The 24,076-nt window shown below is 46.0% G+C and overlaps 2 long non-coding RNA genes across 2 annotated transcripts in view; both read left to right on the plus strand.

The window, feature by feature from the left end:
- Positions 1 to 2,808, plus strand: part of LOC125331838 — a 58,428-nt gene extending 55,620 nt beyond the window's left edge. The window contains exon 6 of the long non-coding RNA XR_007206233.1: positions 1,544 to 2,808. This is a non-coding gene — a long non-coding RNA (uncharacterized LOC125331838). The remainder of the gene's footprint in view (positions 1 to 1,543) is intronic.
- Positions 2,809 to 16,024: 13,216 nt separating this feature from the next.
- Positions 16,025 to 24,076, plus strand: part of LOC125331760 — a 57,801-nt gene continuing 49,749 nt past the window's right edge. The window contains exon 1 of the long non-coding RNA XR_007206177.1: positions 16,025 to 16,133. This is a non-coding gene — a long non-coding RNA (uncharacterized LOC125331760). The remainder of the gene's footprint in view (positions 16,134 to 24,076) is intronic.

Genomic DNA, 24,076 nt, shown 5'->3' on the forward strand with positions numbered 1-24,076 from the left:
CAAAAATCTTCATCCCTTCCCTGACCCCATTCCCTCTCAGTCAGTGGCAGCTTCTCTGTTCACACATGGCCTGGTTTTTTTTTTAATTTTTCATTTGATTTAGGCAAAAACCCCAGTGAAACTGAGTTTAAAAAGTGTTAAATTTCTTTAGTTGCTATCCATAAAAGAAAAAAATCAATAGCAGAAGACAAGTGGAGAAAATACATGGAAATGCTTGAATTTCCTTGTTCTACTTGCCAGTGCCTGGAGTGTTGTGTGCAGTCATGCAAGGTACAACATTAACCTGCAAATGTCACTTTGTCCTGAAAATAGTGCCCTGGAACTGAGATGTTCCCTGACAGGAACACATTCAGGGCATCTGCATTTGAGTTTTTGAGGGAAGATTCACAAAATACTCTTGAAACACCAAAAAAATCCAGCTTCTGGTATTTCTTGAGTCACTATCTTTGCATCCTGAATTGAGTGAATGCAAATGATTATTTTAAATTTCTTAATCACTGCAAATAATTCCAATTACTGCAGATGATGATCACTGCCCTGCTCTGGCGGGGCTGGATGCATTACACGCCAGAGCTTTCAGCCTCCTATTGATTGATTCTTTGCAGTGGACCTTAAAAATCCATTAAGGAAGAAGTTGGATGATGTGAATTAATTCTAAATCCTTTGTTGGGAGGAGCAGCTGAAAAAAAGCCTTTTCAAAACCATTAATCATAACTCCAAATGGACTGCTAACTTTAAAATAAACTTTACAGTAAATTGGAGGACTGATCCAAGGAAGGTGTTTCAGCTCCCTGTCCCGACGTGCACCGAGGGTTTTCTCCAGTGTTTTACTGGATCTCTTTTCAATATTTTTCAATTTGCATTGTTCTGATAAGAATACGTGGATGAGCAGCCATCTGTACCAATAATGAAGCAGCTGATTGCTATTTAATAGATAAGATATGACACCACTTCGGAGGCAGCTGAAGAATAAAATAAATAAAGCTTGTCGTCTCCTCCCAGGTAACACCATTAATCAGGCAGAACTTTGTTTAGAACAGAAAAAACCCCTCTTTTTGAAATCCTCAGCCATTATTAATTATTTAAATTAATTTTTATTGAACAGGTTGTACACCCCCTGCTCCCAACAACATCTCAATCTTAGCAAGTTAATGATTGGACTTGACTATCTTCAAGGCCTTTTCCAACCTAAACTTTTTAAATGAGCTGTGGATCACTGTGGAATATTTTCCCTAAAATTCTAAATTCTTTCCCAGTGAGGAGAACCAGGAATTTTCTAAAACGTGAAGGTGAACTTGAAAAAAACCCTACTGCAAATATTCTCCTTGTTCCCCCCAGGTCCCATAGCCAGCACTAAATTGCCACCATAATTGCAACGAGCCTGGTGAGCTGTGTAATAAAGATTAATCCTTCCCCACGCTGAGAACTCCCTGTGCCTGTGACAACCTGCAGCTCCACACTTCATTTCCAGGTGGTTACTAAATTCATTAGTGCTTGGTGGCAGCTGGAGAATAAATTTCCATGTTGATTATATACATTACAGGATGTGAGGATGCGTGGAGCCCTCGTGCAGCAGGAATGGAGTGTTCAGCTCGTCCTGGGACACCTCAGCCACCACAGAACCTGGCTGTGCTCACGGGGAGGTGGCACACAGCAGAAATTCTTGTCCTGCTCAGAAGATGGGTGGAGCTTGGCCAAGAGCTGCTATCGATTGCAGGAGTTGTGAGACCGGCACACTCTGAATGCAGGTCGTTGTGACCAACAGAGCCCCTAAAATTTTATGTACTGTGGTAGGGGCCTGCAGTTTTAATCCCCTAACGGTGTTCTGCACTGATCATTAATTAGAATTATTTATATATAAATTTGAAATGTCATTCTGTGAACTACCTCAAAATCTAAATTTTCTATTTTTAATCTTTTTAAAATTTTACCTGCTTTGGAAAATACAGCACAAGCTTTGAAGGACACTGTATAGCCCCAGTTATAACAGAGCATCCATGGCACCTATACAGGAAAAAGGAGAGGACTGTTAAGGCAGACTATTATTCCTTTAGAGATTTGCTTTCCTTAATTTGCATAGAACTGTCTTTGATTAAAAATTGCCTGTCACAGAAGTAGCTCGGTGATTTTATTTTGTAGCAGTCATCATTTCTCCTAATGAGAGTATATTTTATTCAAAGGTATGTTTTTATTCATTCTAAATGTTCTCTTTATTTTATTTATTGCTTGTAACTGAGTGTATTCAATTAGAAAACTGTACATCCTGCTGTGCTGTAACTGTTGGTAATTGAGCTGCTCTGCTGCATTTCTGTGGTGCAGGTCTGCTTGGGCAAGGAAGACGTGTGGGTTCTTCTCTCTGGGATAATTTTGTGCAGTTTTGCTCTAGAGAAGCTGAATTTCAGTCTCAGAGTCCTTGCACTCAAAGGACAGCATTGCTGTGCAATGGGCAGAGCTGGGAATAGATATTTTTTCCAGTGTTTGGGTGAGCTTTAACCTTTATCTATCAATTGCTGTCAATAGCATTCAGTTATAACAACAATTAAATGAATAAATGTAAGGATGCTCTGGGAGGAGTCAACCAGAACGAACAGAGCTCTGTGAAATTCAGGAGGTGTGACCCTGCTGGCTCACAGAACTCTGCTCTTCTCCAGGGTTTCTAATTCTCTTAGTAAATGGAGGAGAAATTAGGCAGTTGCAGCAAAGGTCACCTTTTATTAGCACTTAATTTTTGGCCCCCAAACTGCCTGCCTGGGTGCCACCTTTCTTTCTTTGTGTGTTGTCTTTGAATAAATGGCCAATTTCTCTTGATTTGACGTTTTCACCTTCTACTTTCCAGAGGTTCTCTGGGAGTGGGAGCTGTGGATCAAAGAATCCCAGACTGGTTTGGGTTGGGAGGGACCTTAAAGCCCACCCAGTGCCACCCCTGCCATGGCAGGGACACCTCCCACTGTCCCAGGCTGCTCCAACCCCAATGTCCAGCCTGGCCTTGGGCACTGCCAGGGATCCAGGGGCAGCCCCAGCTGCTCTGGGCACCCTGTGCCAGGGCCTGCCCACCCTCACAGCACCAGCCATGTGGGGCCCAGCCCTGAGCCGGTGTCACTCTTCAGAACATTTATTTTCCTGCGGTATTGGAGGGCTTTGTTTAGTGTTTGACCATCCAGAGGCCAAATGGCAGCAACTGCTCCACTGTGGTCACATCACTGAGTCTTTCTGCACATCCAGCCCCGTTCATCCCCAGGAGCTGGGGAACATCTCCATTGAATGGGAATGCCCAGGGAGCGTGGCTGGGGGCATTCCCTTCCCACCTCAGGCTCTGTCCTTCCCTCTCTGTGAGGGGGCTGCTGCCCAGCTCCAGCGGAGGAGGTTACACAGGAGCTGCATTGCAGCATCACACCAGCCCAGCCCTCCCTCCCTCCCTCCCTTCCTCCCTCCCTCCCTCCCTTCCTCCCTCCCTTCCTTCCTCCCTTCCTTCCTCCCTTCCTTCCTTCCTTCCTCTCTCCCTCCCTCCCTTCCTCCCTCCCTCCCTCCCTTCCTTCCTCCCTTCCTTCCTCCCTTCCTTCCTCCCTTCCTTCCTTCCTTCCTTCCTTCCTTCCTTCCTTCCTTCCTTCCTCCCTCCCTCCCTCCTCCTCAGCCCTTCCCCTCCCTCCCCTTCCCTTCCCTTCCCTTCCCTTCCCTTCCCTTCCCTTCCCTTCCCTTCCCTTCCCTTCCCTTCCCTTCCCTTCCCTTCCCTTCCCTTCCCTTCCCTTCCCTTCCCTTCCCTTCCCCAGCCCAGCCCTTCCCCAGCCCTTCCCTTCCCTTCCCCAGCCCTTCCCTTCCACCCATCTCCCACAGCAGCAGCACCTGGAAAAGGTGCTGCCCAATATCCCCATTGCAACAGGTTGTGAGCACCAACAGGGCTGTGTTTGGTGGTTTATTTTAACTTGGCTATAAATACTCTGATGAATTTTTAATGCAAGTGCAGAATTTAAAGCAGCAGCCACTGGATTTGCTCTCCAAGTTCTGTGAATTCTCTGATGGGTTTCTTAGCACAGTCACTACCAACGATTTGTTGAGTTCTTTTTGCAGTGCACAGGATCTGTTTTTGTGGTTGGTAATGGCTATTGACTTCTTCCTTCAGTTTTTTGTTTATTAGCTCCCACTCATAAAATTTGTACAGACAGTTGCTTATGGCTCGACCTTTACAAGCTCATCCCAGGGCTCTGCCCGGTGTCCTAGAAAACTGTCCCTGGTAAAGCTCTGGAGTTGTTATTTAAACAGAGCTTTTTATAGACTTGCAGTGTAATCTGCATTTCCCAATGCTGAGTGCATTTCAAACACGTTCTGTGTCAGGCAAATTGCCTTGGTTTGGAAGCTCAGGGAGCTGCTTCCTCAAGCCTCACAAAGCCCAGCAAGTCTCTGTGGTCCCTATTCCCAACAGATCGCAGCAGATCAGGCTCTTCCCCGGGTTCCTGCTCAGAGCTGGATGGATCCAGCTGCAGAGGCTGTTCACAGGTTTGAATAAATTTCTCCCATAAGCTTTGATGCCTCCTAACCCCGATGGGTGTTCGCTGAAGGGATGGAAGTGGCAGGAGCGGCATCTGCCTGAGCTGGGCCACTCACAGCTGGCCAGATGTGCACAGGGGACTAGAGGTGGCACCACCCACACAGGGTGAGCTTTACCCCCCAGCTCAATGCCAGTAACAATACCCACAGGGAACACCTGTGGAGAGTCTCCCCTGTCTCCTGAACCCACAGAGCACCTTGCTCAGGGAACTCAGAGCTCTGGCATTTCATATTTTTTGCCTTTTTTAAAAGGCTAAAGTGAAAGTTTTAAAACAGGGTTCTCATGCTTGATGCTTAAACCCCACTTTTTTGGTGCAATTGTTCCCACGAAAATCTAAAATTTGTTGTAAAAGAGAAAAAAAGAACAAGTGGAATTGAGCAAAGCAGCCTGATTATTGATATTCTGAGATGTGTCAGTTTGAAGCCTTTTCAAACACATTTCTGGTCCTGCTCCAAGTGCAGTCATCTCAGTGTTTCTTAAATGTCCAGAAACACCAAACAGGAGCACAGAGAGCAAAATAAACCCATTGCAGGTTTTAACCTCTCAGTCCTTCTGAGAAATATGGGAAATGCAAAGGAAAATGTTCAGAATTGTATTGGCGAAATAGAAATAATCACAAGATACAGAAAGATCCGCAAGAAATAACTTGCATGATTTTCTGCCAGGTTTTGAAGGTTATTGTGACAAATTGGAAGTGTTCTTTGGACACTTGCACTGATCAGTAGGAGATTTTGGAATGCAGATGGCACTATGAATACAGGATGTTATTTCATCTCGCTGCTCTGACAGCTGAAGGAAAATTGTGACGGCAGAAAAACCCCAGGATGAGTATTTCCAGGGCCAAATTTCCACTTAGTGGAGTTTGGATCATTGCTTGGATGGTTTCATTTTCTCACATGCTGAGAGCGAAGAGAGGTTCATCATTCCTCCTATTTTCCACGAATCATTAAACAATTAAGAGGTGAAATTAGCAGTGGGAAATTATGGGAAACTGGGGACACCAGTGCAGGAAAATCGCTGGGTATTAGGCAGAGCACGGAATATTGGTGCTGCATTTTTGCTGTCTTGGATCTCTCTCTCCAAGATGGACACACAAAATCCTTGAATCAGTAGGGCTGGAAAAGAGCTCCAAGATCATCAGTTCCAACCTTTGACCACCATGTCACCTAAGCCATATCACCAAGTGCCACCTCTGCTTGGTTTTTTGAACACTTCCAGGGATGGTGACTCCACCACTTCTCTGGGGAGCCCATCCCAATGTTTAACCACTCTTTCAGTGAGTAATTTTTCCCGATATCCAACCTGAACCTTCCCTGGCACAGCTTGAGGCCCTGTCCCTTGTCATCAGTTGCATGAACCAGAAAGCCCCATATTTCTGTTGTGGTTAGAGGCAAATGTGCCCCCTGCCCACACCCGTTGTTTTTAAGCAAGAATCTTCCACTCTTTGGTGTCCTAAGTATTTCTGAATCTAAATTCTGGGTTTTTTCCCCTGTGCTCTCACAGCCTCTCAGCCTTTGGTTTTTCCATTTTGTTCCTTATGTAAAAGAGGAGCCAACGGGTTCCCCTGCCCACGTTCTGCTGGAGGCTCAGTGCTGACCCTCTGAGTGGAGCTTTCTTCTGTCTGGGTACAAAGCTTTGCTGGGAATTAGTTAAACCTCTGAGTCAGAGGAGTAATGAATGGTTCTCAGTAGCATTAAAAGGCAGAGAGTACCCAGGGCAGCCGGCATCAAGGAACACACTTTGCTCTAAAGAGCTGGATTTGCCTTTTCCCGAGATGTTCCGTCACTTCAGATGCCTCAGAATGGAAGGGATTTCACTCAGAAGTGCTCATACTTTATCTAATTGCCTCCTGCTCCAAAGCCCTGCTTCAGGTGCCAGCTGGTTTAACCCAGCCACTCCTCACACGTGGTCATCTTCAAAACGCAGCGGAGCGTCGGCCTCCCGCCTCCATCCGCCTTGGAATCCTCTCCTGCCATCCAAGGGATGCCAGCTGGGATTACTGGGCTCCCTTTCTCTGGCTAACCCTGGACTCATTCCCAAATCCCTCTGTGATACTTCAGAGCTCCGAGGCAGTGCTGGCTGGAAGGGTGACAGCTCTTCACCTGCTCTTAGCAGGAGGTCATTGGAGTAATTTGCACAAAATCCCCCAAATGCCAGTGTGGAATTTATGTGGGATTTATGCCACTCTTTGTCAACTGGAAACTAAGGATGTCTTAACTTTTATGTTTAATCCATAATGAGGCATTGATCTCATGACAGGAGTTGCTCCCTGGGTGCTGCCCCCGAAGTTTTTATGTCTTGATAGACACCAGTCAGGTACAAAATAATTCACGTGTGCTAAAAAAGCAGGATTGTCTCCAGGAAGGAACCTGGCCTCTCCCTGGAGATTAAGGACATGGGGATTTAACTGCAGTAAAATTGACTTGGATTTTTTTTTTTTTTTTTTTTTTTTTTTTTTTTTTTTTTTTTTAATGTGGCTTCTGGAGAACTGAGCACAGATGATATTTAAATGATCTTAAAAATAGGATTATATCTCTAAAAAAAATTCAAAAGCAGAACAAAATGAGCTGCCTTCCCTCTGAAGGCTCTGTTGCCAAAGGTCCCCAAAGCTGTGCCAGCCCACGGTTGCTGAAGGCTCACAGTGAACTCTGGCTATTTATAACTGGGAAATTGTAACTGGACCCTTGCTGGATAAAGCCTGAACTTGAGGACTGGGATATTTTGTGGTTTTTCTTTGGGCTTTGCACAGCCCATCACAGCAGCTCTCCTTAGGGCAGGATGAGCTGGAGATGGTGTGGGGGGGCTCCCACCACATCTCTTCACTCTTCTGCTTCTGCGAGGGGAGTCTGATGTGACCTTGGAGTTGTCTGTACACCCCCACTGATTCCAGAAGCCATTCCTGCTTCTCTGAGGCCAAATTTCAGGTTTTTTCTTGAGCACAGTTTGTGCCTGTGTTGTCCACTGTGTTTAATAATCCAGGAAAAAATTGGGACTATGTGAGTGGTTCTTCATTTCTTTCCTTCTAACAAAAAGTCTGCAGCGCTGCTTGGGAAGGTCAAGGCTGTTTGACACTGCCAGGATGCTGATATTCTTGGAACAACCATCTGTTCAGAACACAGTGAAAAATTGGTTTGTGACTGCCCAAAGTTACTTCAGCTCATGAATAAAATTAAACAGAAAAAAAAAAAAAAAGTGCAGCAGTGTTTTACCACCAACAACAGAGAAATTTCCATTTGGAAAAATCAGTGTTTCTGTCTGTGCCTGTCTGTTTCTGTCTGTGACTGGATGAGTGCTGGTTTGCTCGTGGTGGGATTCAGGTGTTCTTGGCCAAAAGGGGTACATGGACATTTAGCCCTTGGGACTGTCACTGTGTGACCAGAAGGAAGTTGGCCAACAGCTGAGCTGGAATGAATTGCACAGGGGCCCTGGGTGGGAGGGCAGGACATGCCGTGCTGAGCACACCGAGCCCCAGAGCTGGGAATAGGGATGGACATGACCCGGGTGCTCCACTCCCAGCCCAGCCAGGAGCTGGTTTGTTTGCCCTTTCCCCTTTCTCTCTGCTGCATTTTGTACATTTTATGAAATTGTGGAAACTTTGGCAGACTGAGAGTCTTTGTTCCGTGTCTTTGTTCCATTCTTTTTTCTCCCGGCAACTTCAGTATTTCCTCATCTCTGCCTTATGCTTTTTAATGATTTTTTACCAGCTGCTGCATTTTCATCTCTCACTCTGTTCTTCATCCCTTAAGGCAGGATCCAAATATATGATCCAGTGACTTCTGCGGATTTTGTGTTTTGCCCCAGAATGTGCCACATTTTGATCATTGCACTTTCCAAAGCAAATTGGACATTGTCGCCTGGTGGGGATTGGTCTCTGCTCCCAGGTAACAAGAGATAGGATGAGAGGAAATGGCCTCAAGTTGCACCAGGGGAGGTTTAGATTGGATGGCAGGGAAAATTCTTATCTGAAAGGGTGGTCAGGCATTGGAACTGGCTGCTCAGGAAGGTGGTGGAGTCTCCATCCCTGGAGGTGTTCCAAGAATGTGTAGCTGTGGTTCTTTGGGGCATGATTAGTGGTGGGCTTGGCAGTGTTGGATCGATGGCTGGACTCAGTGATCTTAGAGAGCTTTTCCAACCTTAATGACTCCATGATTCTACTCACAGACCAGCTTTTCTCTGTTTCTTTGATAATTTGAGATTTTCTTGCTGCTTAAAATAGCGAAAACACTTTTCCCTTAAAGCTGGTGTTGATTAATGTCTGTGTTTTCCAGGTGGGCTGCGACTTACCTGGTGCTGCCGTGCTCATCATTGGGTTATCCAGCACTGCTTTTTGGGGTTGAGCTTCAGAATACAGTGAGTAGAAAGTCCCAGCAAAAATATTGGAGGCTGTATAATGGTTTAGAAGAACCTGGAAGTGTCCAAGGCCAGGTTGGATGGAGCCTGGAGCAACCTGGGGTAGTGGAAGGTGTCCCTGCCCATGGCAGGGGGTGGAATGTGAAAATCATAAGCTTTGGTGCGATACTGTACATGGCAGGCTGCTGAAAATTATTAACATTACAAAAAAGCTTTTTGGTGTGGGAAGTTTCATTAAGAGTTACATCTCTGAGTTCAGTCCCAGTTTAATAAGAGATAACATCTCCAGCTTCTTAAAATTTAATTTGATAGTTTATGAAGAAAATAATTAAAGCATATTGTGGCATCAGCCATTTTCTGTTTCATCGAAAGTTGGTATGAAAAAAGAAACATTCATAGAGCAGACAGGGTTTACATTGGCCTGGAATTTCATTTGTCCTTATTGACAGAATATGCACTAATCCAAAGTAAATGGGAAGAAAATGATGGAAAAAATAATAAAGGATAACCTTGACCTTGAGGCTATGGAAAATGGAAGTTGGTGGAAAGTTTGGAAAAGTTGCGGCTCTATGGGGAAAGATGTTTCTATTACCTGATAATGAACTGGTGCTCGCATCTCTGGGAGTTTGAGAGTTAAACCAAGAGTTTTGGGGTTCTTCAGTCACACCAAACAGTGCATCAGTGTACTGACAGAGAATCCTGAGATCATTGAAGTTGGAAAAGATCTTTAAGACCATCAAGTCCAGGTGTCCAACCATCTCATGGTGTCCTGTGGAGAACAGCACCAAGTCAGAGCACCCTGCAGAGTTTCTGGTCACTAACGAGTGTCTGCTCTTAATCACTGCTCACCTGGGGGCAAGTGGGGAAAACAGAACCTGGCATCAGAGCCCTGATTCCTGGATCAGGACAAGCTCCTTATCCCCTCTTGGCAGACTCCTGTTGCCTCTGTTCACTGACTTTCCCTGCACCGTTTTGCTTTGGGAATCCAAAATTAGAGCACTCTTTTTCTGATATAAAACTTTTTGTGGCTCTCCCCAGGTCTCTGCCCAGAAGATGTTCATGAGTGCCTCATCTGCAGGCCACACCAATAGGTTTCAGAGAGTGAATTGAAGATTGGATTTGCCTCTGTAATGGTTTTAATAAAACTATTTTTTCCAGTCACTTTTTGGACACTTTACAGCTTTCAGTGACTGCCTTGAATGAGGTCCATAAGAACATCTGACAAGCCAAAAATAGATTAATCTCAAGCCTCTGCTACAATTACCACTTGGATTTCTGTATCACTTACTGCTTAAGTGGTTTACAAGCAATTACAGCCTAAGCCTTCCAGAGGCTCTTGGAAGGAGCGTTTCCCATCGCGCTGTCCAGAGGGAAGCGCAGCACGGAGAGGATCAGTCCTGGTGGGCAGCGTGCTGAGCCAGCACCCAGCCCTGGGAAGTGCCCAAGGGACAGTGCTCCACTGCTAATCCAGCTTTAGGAGTTGCCCGAGGGAATTTAGGCAGAAAAGGAGAATCCAGGTTTCAGTCCTGTCCTGGAGTGGAAGTTGGATTTAGTCAGGCTGGAGCTCTGCTGCTGAAAACCCTGTGTGTGTTCTGACTGCTGGGTTTAAGCCAGGTAGGTGGAAGGACAAAGAGACGCTTGAGTCATTGCTCAGGTAAAACCAGCATCTGATGAGAAAGATACAGGATGTGTTGGAAAATTTCTTGGATAAATCAGTTAATCTCTTCCTCGTGGCTCCCTTGTACCCAGCAGATTCCTTGGGAATGATGAACCCAGTGTTGTTATATCCATGGCCTTTCCTGTGATATTACCCTGAGCAGCTGATAATATGAACATGAAATTAAGAACTATCTGAGGATTGTGTTCAGTAAAGTAGCTGGGAGGCTGCCAGCAGTCACAAAGAGATCCTGAGCTCTTTACATCCACGTTTTCATAAGCAGTTTTTTGGATTTCAATGGGTACTTGGTTCACATCCCTGGAAATTAATTTGGTGAGTGGTCTTCTGTTAAATCAGGATTCCTTCAGAACTGGGGGACTGATGGGATGTCGGGCCCACTCTGGTTATTTTGGCTGGATGCAGGAAGGGCAGTGCTGTGGCCATCCCTCGGGAGCAGAGCAGGATAGCTGGAATTTCGTGTCCCCTAAGCCATGTGACCAAGCGAGAGCTGGCAGCAGTCTGGTGGAGCAGAATGGCTGGACAAATTCTCACCAGGGCTGTGCCCGGAGACTCCACAGATAAATTCCCTGTGCCACTTCTGGTGGTGTTACTGATTGGATTAAATTAGAATTTGGGATAGGGAGAGCTACGTTAGTGAGGTTGGGATAGCTGGAGAAGCAGAAACAGGCAGAGGAGCCTGGAGTGGAATGGGAGTGTGTGCCATGAAGTGTGCAGCCCATGGATAATCCTCATTACAGGTGGAGAGCTGGAATCTGGCCCTGCAGTGCCACGTGTGCTCCTGGGCAAAACCTGGACAATGTTTGTTTAAACACCCTTGAACAACAGAGGCTTTTAAAAAGCTGGATTTTGTTCACTTGATGAGATTAAATTAAACACGGCATCACCATCTCTGCCCTCAACCCTTAACACGAAAAGGCAGGAAGAGGATCAGAAATCCCCAATTCCTGCTGGAGGAGGTGCAAGCAGTGATATATGAGCATATATGTATTTATATATGTGTATATTGCACGGTATTCAGAGCAAATCTTCAATAGGAAACTCTCAGCCACTTCTGTTTCAGAACTTCCTTATCACCGGTGATGCTCCAAAGGTGCTGTTTCATAGTCAAGCAGGAATACACCATTATCCTGCCTTTTCTTCCCAGGAAATTACACTGTGCAGCACTACAAGCCTAAATAATGCAAGTCCTGTTGGAAAGACATCTTATTTTTCCTTCTAGGTTGCTTAATTAATTTCTTTCGACTTCTTTTATACTGTTTGATGAATGTTATTTCAAACTACTGTCAAAGGGAATGTGAGGAGGGAAAAATGAGCCACCTACACACCGCTTCTAATACAACTGTATCACCCCTTGAAAATTAGAGAATTAATAAAACTAGGTGTTAGCCCATATGCTTGACAGGGAGCATTTGGAATTGTCAGGCATGTTTCTACCCTAATTATCCTTGTCGGGCTGTTTTGTAAACTGAAAAATTCCCCAAGTTAAACAAAAACTCAGAGACAGGCCAAGATATTGAAAGCTCCACTTTCAAACCAGCAAAACAGAAATTGTTCTTGTCTGGGTTGTTACCTCCTACCCAGAGACCTTGCATGGCATGTTCCCATGAAAAGCGAAACGGGCACATCTGGTGGTGTTATGAATTGGGTTTGTTTGAAGGTTATTGGGCATCTCTGAGGGAAATCTAACAAAACTGGACAACTGTGCAATGTTTCAGCATGGGAGAAAGCCTCCAGGTGGAATTACATGGCGAGGTTTTCACGTCCCTTCATTGTGATGATAAACTGAAAGGGTAAATATGGGATTTTGCTGATGCTTTGGGTTCTGTCAGGGTTTGGGGTGTCTTACCAGAGACACTGACACAACAGCATCCTCTGCAGTGGTTATGGAAGGGAAAAGGGGATGGCTGTGATTTTTTTAAGATAAGGATGCAGCTCCGTCAGCCAGAGGTGGCACCGAGGTGGCTGCAGGAGGTGCTGACACCACGGCAGGGTGGTGCTGTCTGAGCACACCCCAAGCACTGGTCGGGCTGCACACAGAGATGAAGTTTGGGTTATTAGGAATTAATTAGGCAGATCCCTGAGCTGGGGACCCCGAGTCAGGGCTTTCAGGCAGGTCAGCACACACAGGTTCAGCTGCTGCCTGCACACAATTAACAACACACTTCACTTGAGTAGCTGCCACTCCCAGCCTGGCTCGAGGGGGCATTCTTCCCCCCTCACAATTCTGAGGGAATAATTCATGGGTGAAGTTTGTCTTTTTCTCATGTTTGTATTTCCCATTTCAAAAATCTGTGCTGAAAAATTTATCAAAATAAGCCTTTTTCTTTAGTTCTTTCCTGAGACCATAGGAAAATCTTCTGCTGCCTAATTGGAGGTTCCCAGAATCATCTTTCTCCTGTGAATACACACAATATTCATGTTGTGCATATCTGCTGTAGATTGAGTGGGTTCCTTCTTCAAAACTTGCTGTGCTGATGAACGTTTGTCCCAGGAGAGTTCCCCTTTCAATATTTGTGGAAAATGCACAAAGGACAAGGACACAGTTGAAGTCTCTTAATTTGCAAATGTATCTGAATATTCATGATGCCTATTTTCATATTCATCCATTTTTCTCCTCTGGTTAAGGCAGCATTTCTGTTTAAGGTAGAACACAGCTGTCACTGCTTGTTTTGTCATCAGAAATATTAATGCTGGGGAAAACCAGTGCAAAATTTATCACAGAGTGATAGAATGGGTTGGGTTGGAAGGGTCCTTAGAGATCATCTCATTCCACTCCGAATTTGCCAGCAGAAATCCTGCTGTCTGCCTTAATAAACTCCTGATTTGTGGAGGCTGATTCCCGCTCCAGCTGAAGGGCAAAAATTATAAATATTGTGGTCGAACATAGCCAATGTGGGAATGTTGGAAGGGCCACCGTGACCCCATGGCTGCCTCAGGAGCTGGGGCTGCACAGGCTGTGTTTGGAGAGGTCCCTCCTTTACTGCCTCACTTCTCATCCCACACTGCACTCAGCAGAATTAAATCACCAACTGTTTAAAGAAAGGACAGCATGAAAAGCACTTTGGATCCCCTCAGAAAGAAATTAATTTTCCATTTGAACCCAGAGCTGCTGAAGCCATTGCCTGTGTTCCCTGCACGGCCTGCGGCATCCAGCACTCCTCGCCTTTCATCTGCTGCCTGTCGACAGCTACTCAAATTGTCTGAGGGGGAAATTTCCTCCCACATCTTATTTGAACAGTTTTTTTTCCCTGAGAAATGTTGCCAACAAAGATTACTTCTCTTCAGGGCTGGCAAACACTATTTCTTACCTGGAGGCTTATTGGGAATACAACTGGAAAAAACATGATAAGGTTTTACAAATAGCAGGGTGAATAAAGGGAGGAGAGAGATTTTTTATCTCCCACCCATCAGCTTCAGACAGAGGCAGTTCCTACTCTGATTATCTCCAGTGAGCAGTTTTTCTCAGAGAACCTGCTGATCAGGTGTTTGGCTGGAAAGCATCGAGTGTCACGGGCTGGTGGCTTCACAAGGTCACGGAGCTGGCGCGGGGAACGTCCCCACTGTCCCCTCGTGCCTGGCACGGGCTGTCCCCTGTGGTGTGGCACAGCAGGGAGCCCCACACCTCGGACTTTGTTCTTTTCCATGGTCACTGTATTCTTTCCTCCTTGAAGGCACAGGTGTTCTTCCCCCAGAGTGTCTCACCATTCTTCCAGGCACTGTCGGGCTGGGTGATCCAGAGGGATTCCCTGGGGATGGTTTGGTGCAGCAGCTGTGGGACCTGCTCTGGCAGGTGCAGGAGGGGTATTTTGCATCCCTGAGATCCTTCCAGATCCTCTCCAGAACAAGAGGTCTCTTTAGACTTTCAGACTCTGTTTATTCTCCCTCTGTCTTATTTCAATTACCTAAATGTTTATAGAATTCAAAAACTCATTTCAGCCCAGCAAAGTTCCTGACCATGCTGTGAGTTTTGTTTGCTGCAGAGCCCATAACTAACAAAGCAACAACTTCTTTATTGAAGGGTAAAAGCCCATCTAAGAGAGAAGCTGTCAGGAGGAATGTGGCACTCAGCACCATTTCTGGGCATTAAAACTTCCATTTATTTACAAATATTTTGCAGAGCAGCTGGCATCTGGTGTATCGACTGTGCCATTAAAGCACATGGAACTTGTGTCTGAGGGAGTTTTGGAATTTCTGTGCCACCCAAACCCTGGCTGTCACTGCAAGGCAAAAGAAGAAACATTCACTATTCACATTTTTCCTCCAGGACACGGTTCACTTGCCCATCCACTGTTTGTGTGGCACTTGCTCTGGTGAGTGAAGGCCTGGGCTGTTGTGCACAGCACTGAAACACATCCTTAAGGCTCCCTGAAATATAGAAGAAGACAGGGATTACAAGTCCTTCCTGAGCAGCCAGAACAGAACCCATTAAGGTATTGCAAGCCATGCAATTCAATGGCCCTGAAAGTATAATTTGATTGTAATTCAGGAGGTTACTAAAAGGAAATCCATACGACGCTGAAAGATAAGCGAAAGCGAGGAGTGTATTTACTGTGAGTGGTGAAATGTGAGGTGTGCGAGTCCCTTATCTCCTTTGTCTGCACTTTATCACCACTGAAGGCAAGTGAAAGGGGAATAATATCTGGTTCACAAGAGAAGATTGGATTAAGTTCTCCCAATGGTCTTGTGGGAGTTATTTCCATTTTGCTCCTGCCTGCATTAGCCTAAGTCCTTCAGGCTGTTTCCACATCTCTACAGGAGAAGGTCCTGGCTCATGGAGGAAGGGGAGCATGGTTGGTGTGTTGGTTCTTCATGGAGGAATTTGCCTTTGACCTCTGTAAAGGAATCAGAAAACCTATAACGTCCTCCCTGACTTTTTACTGTGGAGGTTTCTTTTTCAGATCCCTTTTTGTTATGCAAACTTATTGTTTGGCAGTGGTGTCTCTTACAGGTGTTTGTTAGAATCATTATTTGTGAGAAGAAACCTGGGTGTGATCATTTCTTGCTGAGGTTTCCCTCACTGCCCTTGTCTCCAGCTCTAATCCCTCTCTGCAGACACCTGCCTGACTCACTGCACGACTTGGAAACAGCCCCAGGCATTTTATCTCTGTTTTATCTCTAGGTCCTGCTCTGGACACTGAAAGGATGCTGCTGCTTCTGCATGGTTGGGATCCAGTCTCCATCAGTGCCTCCATGTACCTGAATTCCATTTTAGTGGGAATGATGGAGTCTGGGTGCAAGGTGGTTCTCAGCCATGAGTGTTTGCTTGGGTTTGTTGAGTTATCCAGGCAAAGGCTGATCATGCCAGGAGATGATTTTATAGCTCATACACATTTATTGTCCAGATACTCCCATTTTTCCTTAGCCTTTTTCACATCTGTCATAACTTTCTTTACATTCACGTGGGTGAAAAAGAGAATGTGCTTATGGAATGTTCTGTTTTATTCCGGGGATGGCTCAGCTCAGAAGAAGTGATCACAGACAGACACTCATCACTTCCATCCAATTCCACGCTGTTTCCAAACGGAACAGGGGAAAACCTCTGCAGCTTGGAGGCTCTGACAGGTACCTGCCAGGAAGTTTATAACTGAAATGAAGGGCTGCTTTCCCTGGATTTTCATTTGGAGGAGGCAGGCAGGGGTTGTTTGCTCAGTGGTGGCCAGTGCTGACCAGCACAACTGCCCATTCCTGCCAGAGCTTTGGTTTTTGAGGACCCCGTGTTTCTTTTTCTACCACTTTTCTTATTTCTCCCTGGTTGCTGTTGTAACTGCTGCATCTTCTTTGAGCTCCTGGGCACTACAAGACATCTCCTAGATGTTGAATCTTGTCATTTTTGATAAATCTCTGTGAAGCACAGAGCTCAACTGAAACTGCAGCTCAGCATCCTGAAGTGCCAGTTCAATCTATTTCTAGCATTGGAAAAAAATAGAAGGGGGGCAGCAAAAAACCTCACAGCTTTACCTCACCAGTAATAATGGTGGGAATGAGTTGGCTTTCAGAAAATAATTTAATCCCTGGAGTATTGGAGATGGGTTTTGAGTGTCATGTGAAACAGAGCCTGAGGTAGGGCAATGTCCTCTTGTTGTGGCTTGTATTAAAACAAAGAAATATTTTTCCTCTGAAAGTTCATTAAAGTGCAGTTTTATTTTACCATTTCCCAGACTGAAACCACAAGTGGAGCAGCCTTGTGGAAATCCTGGGGATTGGTTTTGCCTTAGCACTGCCAGATCACCTGGGTACTGCCCTCCTATTGTTTTATCTGAGCCTGGGTCTGGAGGGATTAATTGTGCTGGGGGGGAGGCCAAGGCAGAGTCTTTTAAGAGGTGATTGATTACTCACCAGGAGAGCTGGAGAGAGCTTTTAAAGACAGAAACGGGGGTTGACTGCCTCTTTTCAGCCCACAAAATCAGGTGTCTGTGTCTTAGACTTTGAAATTTCCTTTTGGTTTCACTAAAAGAGGACAAATCTCACTCCTGGTTTCACAATAGCGCAGCAGTTGGCATCACATTAAATGTCACACGAATGCCACAGACAATGAGAATTAAAATTTGGAAGCAGTGTCTGCCTGGTCCTCAGGACCAGAGTTATTTCTCACAGATGCTGATCAGCAGCTCCACTGGCTCTGGCCGGGCTCCAGCTCTCCAAGAGGCCGTGGGCTGATGGAAGACAGGGCAGTGGAGTGTGCCCTGGTGAAACCCATCCTGCTGCTCCAGCCTCTCCATTTCAGGCCAGCACATTTCAGATTTACTCTGCTTGAGCTATTTTAGGACAAACCCCTTCTTTTCACCTAGTTTTACCTGTGGATTCCCTCTGTGCCTGGACATCTCTGTGTGTTTTTGGGAATCCCTGGTTCAAACTCAACTGTTCAGTCCGATGTCTTGTCAAGGTTCAGGCCCTTCAAAACATCAGCCCTGTTTTAATATTTGGGTTGCTTCAGGTCTCTCTCCAAATACTATTAATTACTAGAAAATCTGCAACTGTTTCTTTAATTATATAGGATATCCAGAGGTACAGGTAAATGCATCTAAGTGCATTGAGGGCAGGAATTAGGAATAAACAGGATGCCCACCTGTTTAGCATTCAACTTCATCCTTCCTAACTACCATTTCCATTTGTACTCTGGTTGTGACATATAAATCAATGCCCCCCAGATGAAATTGCTTTGTCTAATAATCCTTTGTGCCAGGGTTATCAATAGTTCATTAGTCTTACTTGCATCTGTCAATAAAAGGTGGAATGGAGAAAGAGAGAGCTCAAGGGAAGAAGTGAGTATGTTCTCTAAGGAAGGAGTCCTCCACTCTGGCCACCCTTTGTGTCCACTTGATCCCAGGCTCAAGGGTGTAGTTGTACACCCAAGTTTTATTCACTTGAAACACTTTGGGAGCTTTCACAGGTTTTCATTTATTCCTGAAGAGCCCCAAAGGGCTCTCGAGTCTCTGAGCAATCCTCACACCATGAAAAGCCATGACTGAAAATCTCCCACAAAGGCACCAGTAATGATTTTAGCTGTCCTGCTTTAGCTGTCCCTTGGGTTTTGCCCCTCCTGCAAAGGCCACTTGTCCCTTCCTGGCGAGGACTCTGTGTGGCCCTGCCCAGGTGACAGCAGAGCCCTGTGCTGGCTAATGAGGGCCCTGCCTGGGCCAGCCAGGTGCTCCTCACTCATTACCCCAGTTTATGGAGCTTGACAGGAGACATTGGATGCTATCCCAGCAAGGTGGCATGGCTTCAGGCTGTGATATTTTACTTCCAGGATCCTGCCAAGTTCATCTGAGCAGCATTTTGTGTTCTGGTGCCTCTTTCCCTCTGTCACTGAGCTCTACACAAGGTGCCAGGGTCAGTGTAGGGGCCACCCTGGGTCAAAGTTGACCAAAACCATCTCAGACCCTTGGCAGTTTCAGTTTTTTATGAATTAGTTAGAACTCTGCATAGATTGACAAGGTCAACAAGCAAATTGTGTCATTCATTAAGTACAAAATAATTAGTGATGGCTCCTGGGAGGCCACCTGATTTCTTTCATCCTGATTTTTACCTTGTTACAGCAAGTTTTTCTAATGATCAGCACACAGTTCAATTCATCCAGCCTGCAGATGTGGAGCAAAACATCTGCATCACGCAGGCCTGAAGGGTCTGTGCAGCAGAGGGGGACAGGGCTGGAGCCTTGGCTGGCTGTACTGGGCTGGGTCCAAGTGGGATTTCTGGTCATGGAAGCATTTCTCATGGATCCTGGAGGCTGAGCAGGCCCTGCCTGTTGTCCTTCAGCTGAGGAACCTCCGTGGGCTCGGCTCCACCAGGACCCAGGCTGGGGTGGGAGTTGAGTCAGCACATCCAAGAGAAGCAGAGAGTTTATTTAGCTCCATAAAGTGACCTCAAGGGATATGTGGAGTTTGTTTGGAAAAACCCCAGCTAGATGAGCTAAACCCCTCTGGCCTTCTGGTGCTCCAGAAACGCGTTCTTGAACTCACACAGGCCATGTTAAGTAGAGCCAGGAAAAAGTTTTGACTGAGAAACTATTTTGTCAGCATATTGCTCCAATGAATATTTCATGAAGCCTTTGATTCCTTCAGATTTTCCTGTTCAGAGAACACTGATCATGGGTTTGGGTAACTCTGCTGCAAGAAAATTCTTCTTCCAATTTATTTTATGGCCTTTTCCTTTTTGCCAAATATACAGAAGAGAGGATTGAAAAGTTACAATGTCTACAGAATAATAAAAAGAAATTCCTTTTGTTTCACCACTGCTGAAATGACAATAAATTTTAAAAATTCATTGTCATTTCAGCAATTCATTTCATTGAATTTTAAGCTGAAAACAGTAATTTTGAAATTCCTCACAAAGTGTATTCGCCTTTCTTTAAAAGTCAGTTTTCTTCATATGGAACTTAGAAAAGTGATCTGGTAGTGCTTGGCTACAGTTGAAAAAAAGATTTGTATATAAAAACAAGGTGATTTTAAACTGCTGCTTGTGTGACAGAGTTTTGGATCAATATTTCATCACAGGAAGTCGGTGCCGTGACTTTGAGTCTCGCTTTGCTGGCGCGGGGAAGCTGCTCTGCTCAAGTGTCACTCTTGCCTGCTTTTCTCTGCTGATAAAAGTTAGCAGGGAGAATGAAAGGGGACAGACGCTCCCAGCTCTCCAGAAAAACACACGGAGAATGAAAGGATTGTGGTTCTTTTTGAAAGGACGTCTCTTCCCTCCTGGCTGCCCCGATGCGCGTCCCCCGCCGCTGGTGCTGCAAGCAGCTCCCGATGCCGGGATGCTTCCCCAAGGGCAAATATTCCCTGTGATCAGCTTCTCCTGCACCTGCCTGCTGGAGTGTGGCAGGGGGAGAGCAGTGCCATGGGCAGGTGATGCTCTGGCCTTGTGATGAATGTATGGAAATCTGTATTCATGAGAATCAGAGATGGGAAATTTCTAATCTTTCTTCTGCTCCAGGCCAAAGGCAGATGTGATTCTGAGAGATTGTTCAGTGAGTCAGCTCAAAGGGAGCTTTCCTCAAGTATCCTGGATTTTTTTTGAATAAAAGGTCTCCAGACCAGTGACTGAAGTGGTCTCTGGAGCTGCAGTGCTGTGCTGTGTGCTCAGATGATGGCAACTGCAGCCACAGGCAGGACAAAGCCATGGGAAAACGGGACAGTTAGAAGGTCAGAGGATATCTGGCACATTTATCACTGTCTGCTCCTTGCCAAGCTCTTCCAAAACCTGACTGTAGCTCTGACTGTCACACTGTGTTTGGAGACAGATCCAAGAAATGACTCAGGGCCCATCTGTGTTGCCAAATAACTTCAGTGTGCTGTTTGCTCCCAGTTGTTACCGTCTGACTGTCCGTGCTGGCTGCTGGTTTGGAGTGAGCCAGCTCCTTCCCTCCAACAGGGAGTTCTCCAGGGCTGCTGCCACAGATGCAGAGTGTGTTCCCATCCTCATCCTGCTGTCTCACAGCTCTGAGCTGTGGAACATCCCTGCTGTCATCTCAGCTGTCCTGGAGCTACCCCGCTGTCACCATCCTGCTGCAGGGTTGCCTTGAGGCCATCAGAGCTGGTCCTGAGCCACGGCCTCCAGTCCTGAAGGCCAAAGAGGGAGGAAATGTTCAGGGTTGGACTGGTGGGGGTCCAGTAGGGAGGTTTTTCTGCCCATGTGGCCTTTTACAAGGGTGTGGAGTGACAGGACAAATGGACACTGGGAAGGAATCCTTCCCTGGGAGGGTGGGCAGGCCCTGGCACAGGGTGCCCAGAGCAGCTGGGGCTGCCCCTGGATCCCTGGCAGTGCCCAAGGCCGGGTTGGATGAGGCTTGGAGCAGCCTGGGAGAGTGGGAGGTGTCCCTGCCTATGTCAGGGATGGAGCTGGATGATATTTAAGGTCCCTTCCCACCCTTACCGTTCTGGGATTTCAGGGCCCACTGTGGGGAGTTGCCACTTTAGTTCTGTGTTGCAGTTGTAGTACCAATTTAAAATTCACAGCACCCACTGAAGGTAACTTTGGATGGTAACACACAGCTATATTACTTTTTTTCTAGTTTTATCAACAAATACAGCCTTTCCTAACAGCCTTCCTACCCTCTCGCCTCACAATTTATTTTGGAAAGTGCTATAAATAGGCAATGCTCTGGATTGGGTCAGTTCCCCAGGGAAATAAGTGCATGCCACTTATATATGAGAGGTTAAATTCTGCCAGCCTTATACTCACTGAGGAGAGCATTAGGGGAGGTGTAAGGCAGGGAAGAACTTGATACCATGTACAAATGTAATTTAACAAATTACACCAATCACATTTTTAGAAACATTATTATAGTGTCAATTTATTTTGTCAAGTGACCAAATTACTAATATTATAGATGTTAAAGAGAGTAAACTCTCAACTCTCTGCTCTGACTCGGACCTTGACATTAAAATAGAAGACTTCTGTGTGCTGGGCTTTCACAGATGCTCTCAGTGTTGGCTGAGAGATGTTTTGTGGTGAAGGACGGGGCCAGGGCAGGGGGGAGCTCTGAGTGTCCTTTGATCCAGGCAGGGCCAGGGCCAGGGCTGGTCTGGCCAAGCACAGCACAAGCTCCTGTGCCCTGTCAGAGGCTTGCCCAGTGCACCTGGCTGCTGTGACACCCTTCTTTCTGTGCCTCTAATCCTCTGAAGGTTGTGGAGAGGGATTCTCCATGCAGGGAGACACAGTGTGAGGGCTGCATGTAATTACAGGGTTGTTGTTCCCAGCAATGCTGACAGCTTGTCATGCAGCACGAGCCACTGGGTGCTGCTTCAGCTCTGCCATCTGCCGTGGTTGCCCTCTTCCCTGCCTACTCACCATGCAAGAATTGTCTTTTTCTCCATCCTGCTGAGCTTCCTGCACCACTGATCCCTTCATGCCCTGCTGGGGCGGCGTCAGGAGGCTGCAGAGGAGCGGTGACCTGGACGAGGTGGGTGTAAGTGCTGACCTCCCACAGGTTACCCACCCACCACTCACTCAGAAATCTCTCATGTTGTAATAAAGAAACCAAACAAAGTGAGATTTAAGGAAAGTGCCATCAGTCTCATGTGCTGGTGAGACAAAAATCCCTCTTCTCCCTGGTTGTGGGAATTGGACTCAAAAATTCAAGCAGACTTGCTGATGTGTGTAATGTAATTTATTTCTCTTGCATAATGAAAAAATGTTTAGACAAAGGTGAAAAAAACCTATTTTGACCTATTTTGGGGGTTGGTTAGATGACTTCAAAAGTCCCTTCCAACCCAAACTATTCAATGACCCTGCAGAAGGTCGAAAGAAAAGCCTGACTGAATATTTTGAAGGATGCTCTTCCTACTTTGGTTTAACAATCCAGCAAAGAAGAGAACAGCATGACTGGAGCCAAGGAGGGGAGTGGGGAGAGTGACTAACGAGCAGGAATCAGCAGTAGGAGCAGCAGCCTGTGCTGCACCTGTACAGACAGCCCGAGGCCAGCGAGGGCCGTGGCAGAGGGATGGCACTGGGGATGGCATGGGGAGCACCATATGCACGGCAAGGCTGAGAGCAGCATTTTACACTGCCCTGCAGATGGGGGAAACAGCCCTGTCCTTGAGGAAGGTCAAAGAGAGGAATTTTTGAAGCTGGGCAGCTCCAGAGTGCAGGATTGTATTTAAAGCACAGTGGGTTGGTGGTGGTGAGGCACTGAGGGTGTTCATGGGGACACGATGTGCAGGAAGGACTCTGGCACAGCCATGGGAATTTCTTTAGAGGACAAATGAGGATTGATAGGGTTGCATGAAATTTACAGTAAAAAGCAACCCAGCAAATTAACTACTTGGGATGCAAATTTTGGATAGCTCCTGTTTTTCTCTATTCACTATATTAATGTTTTAGGTGGCGTTTGAAGGAATTATTTAAAGCAGGGATGTAGTTGAATGACAACACAAAATAGCCTCTGTTACTACTGTTACCATGTTTACAATCCATGTAATGCTACTTTTTTTCTACTGAATTGTTTTCTTCCTAATTGTGAGTTTCCCTGATTGGCTGGGTCTGTTCCACTTGGGATGAAATAGAAGAAGATGCATTGTGTGATAGATTTAACAACCTGTGGGAGGCAGGGGTGAGGTCCCTTCTACAAGCCAGGCAGACAGGACATTTTTGTCTTTTCTGTGGTTTGTTTTCATTTCTTTTCATTTCAAGTGAATACCTCTGGAGGATGAAGGATGGGTCACTTCCCTGACTTGCTTTCCTGCCTAAATCAGGGAGAGAATTAATGGGAATTAGTGAGAATTCAGAGGGCCATGGAGATGTTGGACAGGATTCTCTTCCCAGGATTTTGGTCTGGTGAACCTACTTCCTCCTTCAGGTCTCTTCCTTTAATAGGAATATCAAACAAAGGGTTTTGAATGACCCAAGTGTGTGACTTTTATTTTTGCTTGGTTAATATATTGGAAGTGCTCAAGGCCAGGTTGGATGGGGCTTGGAGCAACCTGGGATAGTGGGAGGTGGCAGGGGGTTGGAATGACATGAACTTTGGGGAGCCTTCCAACCTGAAGCATTCCATGATTCCATGGTTATGTCATGAGCTGAGAGCTGGAAGCCAGCAGGAATTTGCTGTTGGCACTGGAGGGGTGGGAAGCAGCCAGGCACCCCTGGCATGAAGGACATCAGCACCCCGAAGCCAGGTAGGACATGAGGGCTCAGCTGGAAAAGCTGCACCAGAATCCCAAAGCTTTAAAATCCATTTAGTGGCAACTTCAAAATGTTTTGCATCAACTCCTTTTCTTCCTACCTAAATGTGAACACATCCAGATCAATCACCGAGCTCGAAAATCTTCCTGGTTCTTTTGTGAACATCCTGCTTTGTTATTCCTTTCATTTTTCTTGCACGGAACAAGCCAGCACCGAGAAAATAACTTATTGTGCATGATCAGAAAGACCTTTCTTCCCTTGCTTTTCAAACAGCAGCACACAGAAATTGAATGTTGTCTGTACACAGAGCTGCTGTTTTCCATATATAACCAAGGTGTCACACAGCTCATTATTTCAGGGAAAAAATCTGTGTCAACAACCAAGGC

Source organism: Corvus hawaiiensis, chromosome 11 (genome assembly GCF_020740725.1).
Source record: "Corvus hawaiiensis isolate bCorHaw1 chromosome 11, bCorHaw1.pri.cur, whole genome shotgun sequence".
In the NCBI taxonomy this organism is placed as follows: Eukaryota; Metazoa; Chordata; class Aves; order Passeriformes; family Corvidae; genus Corvus; species Corvus hawaiiensis.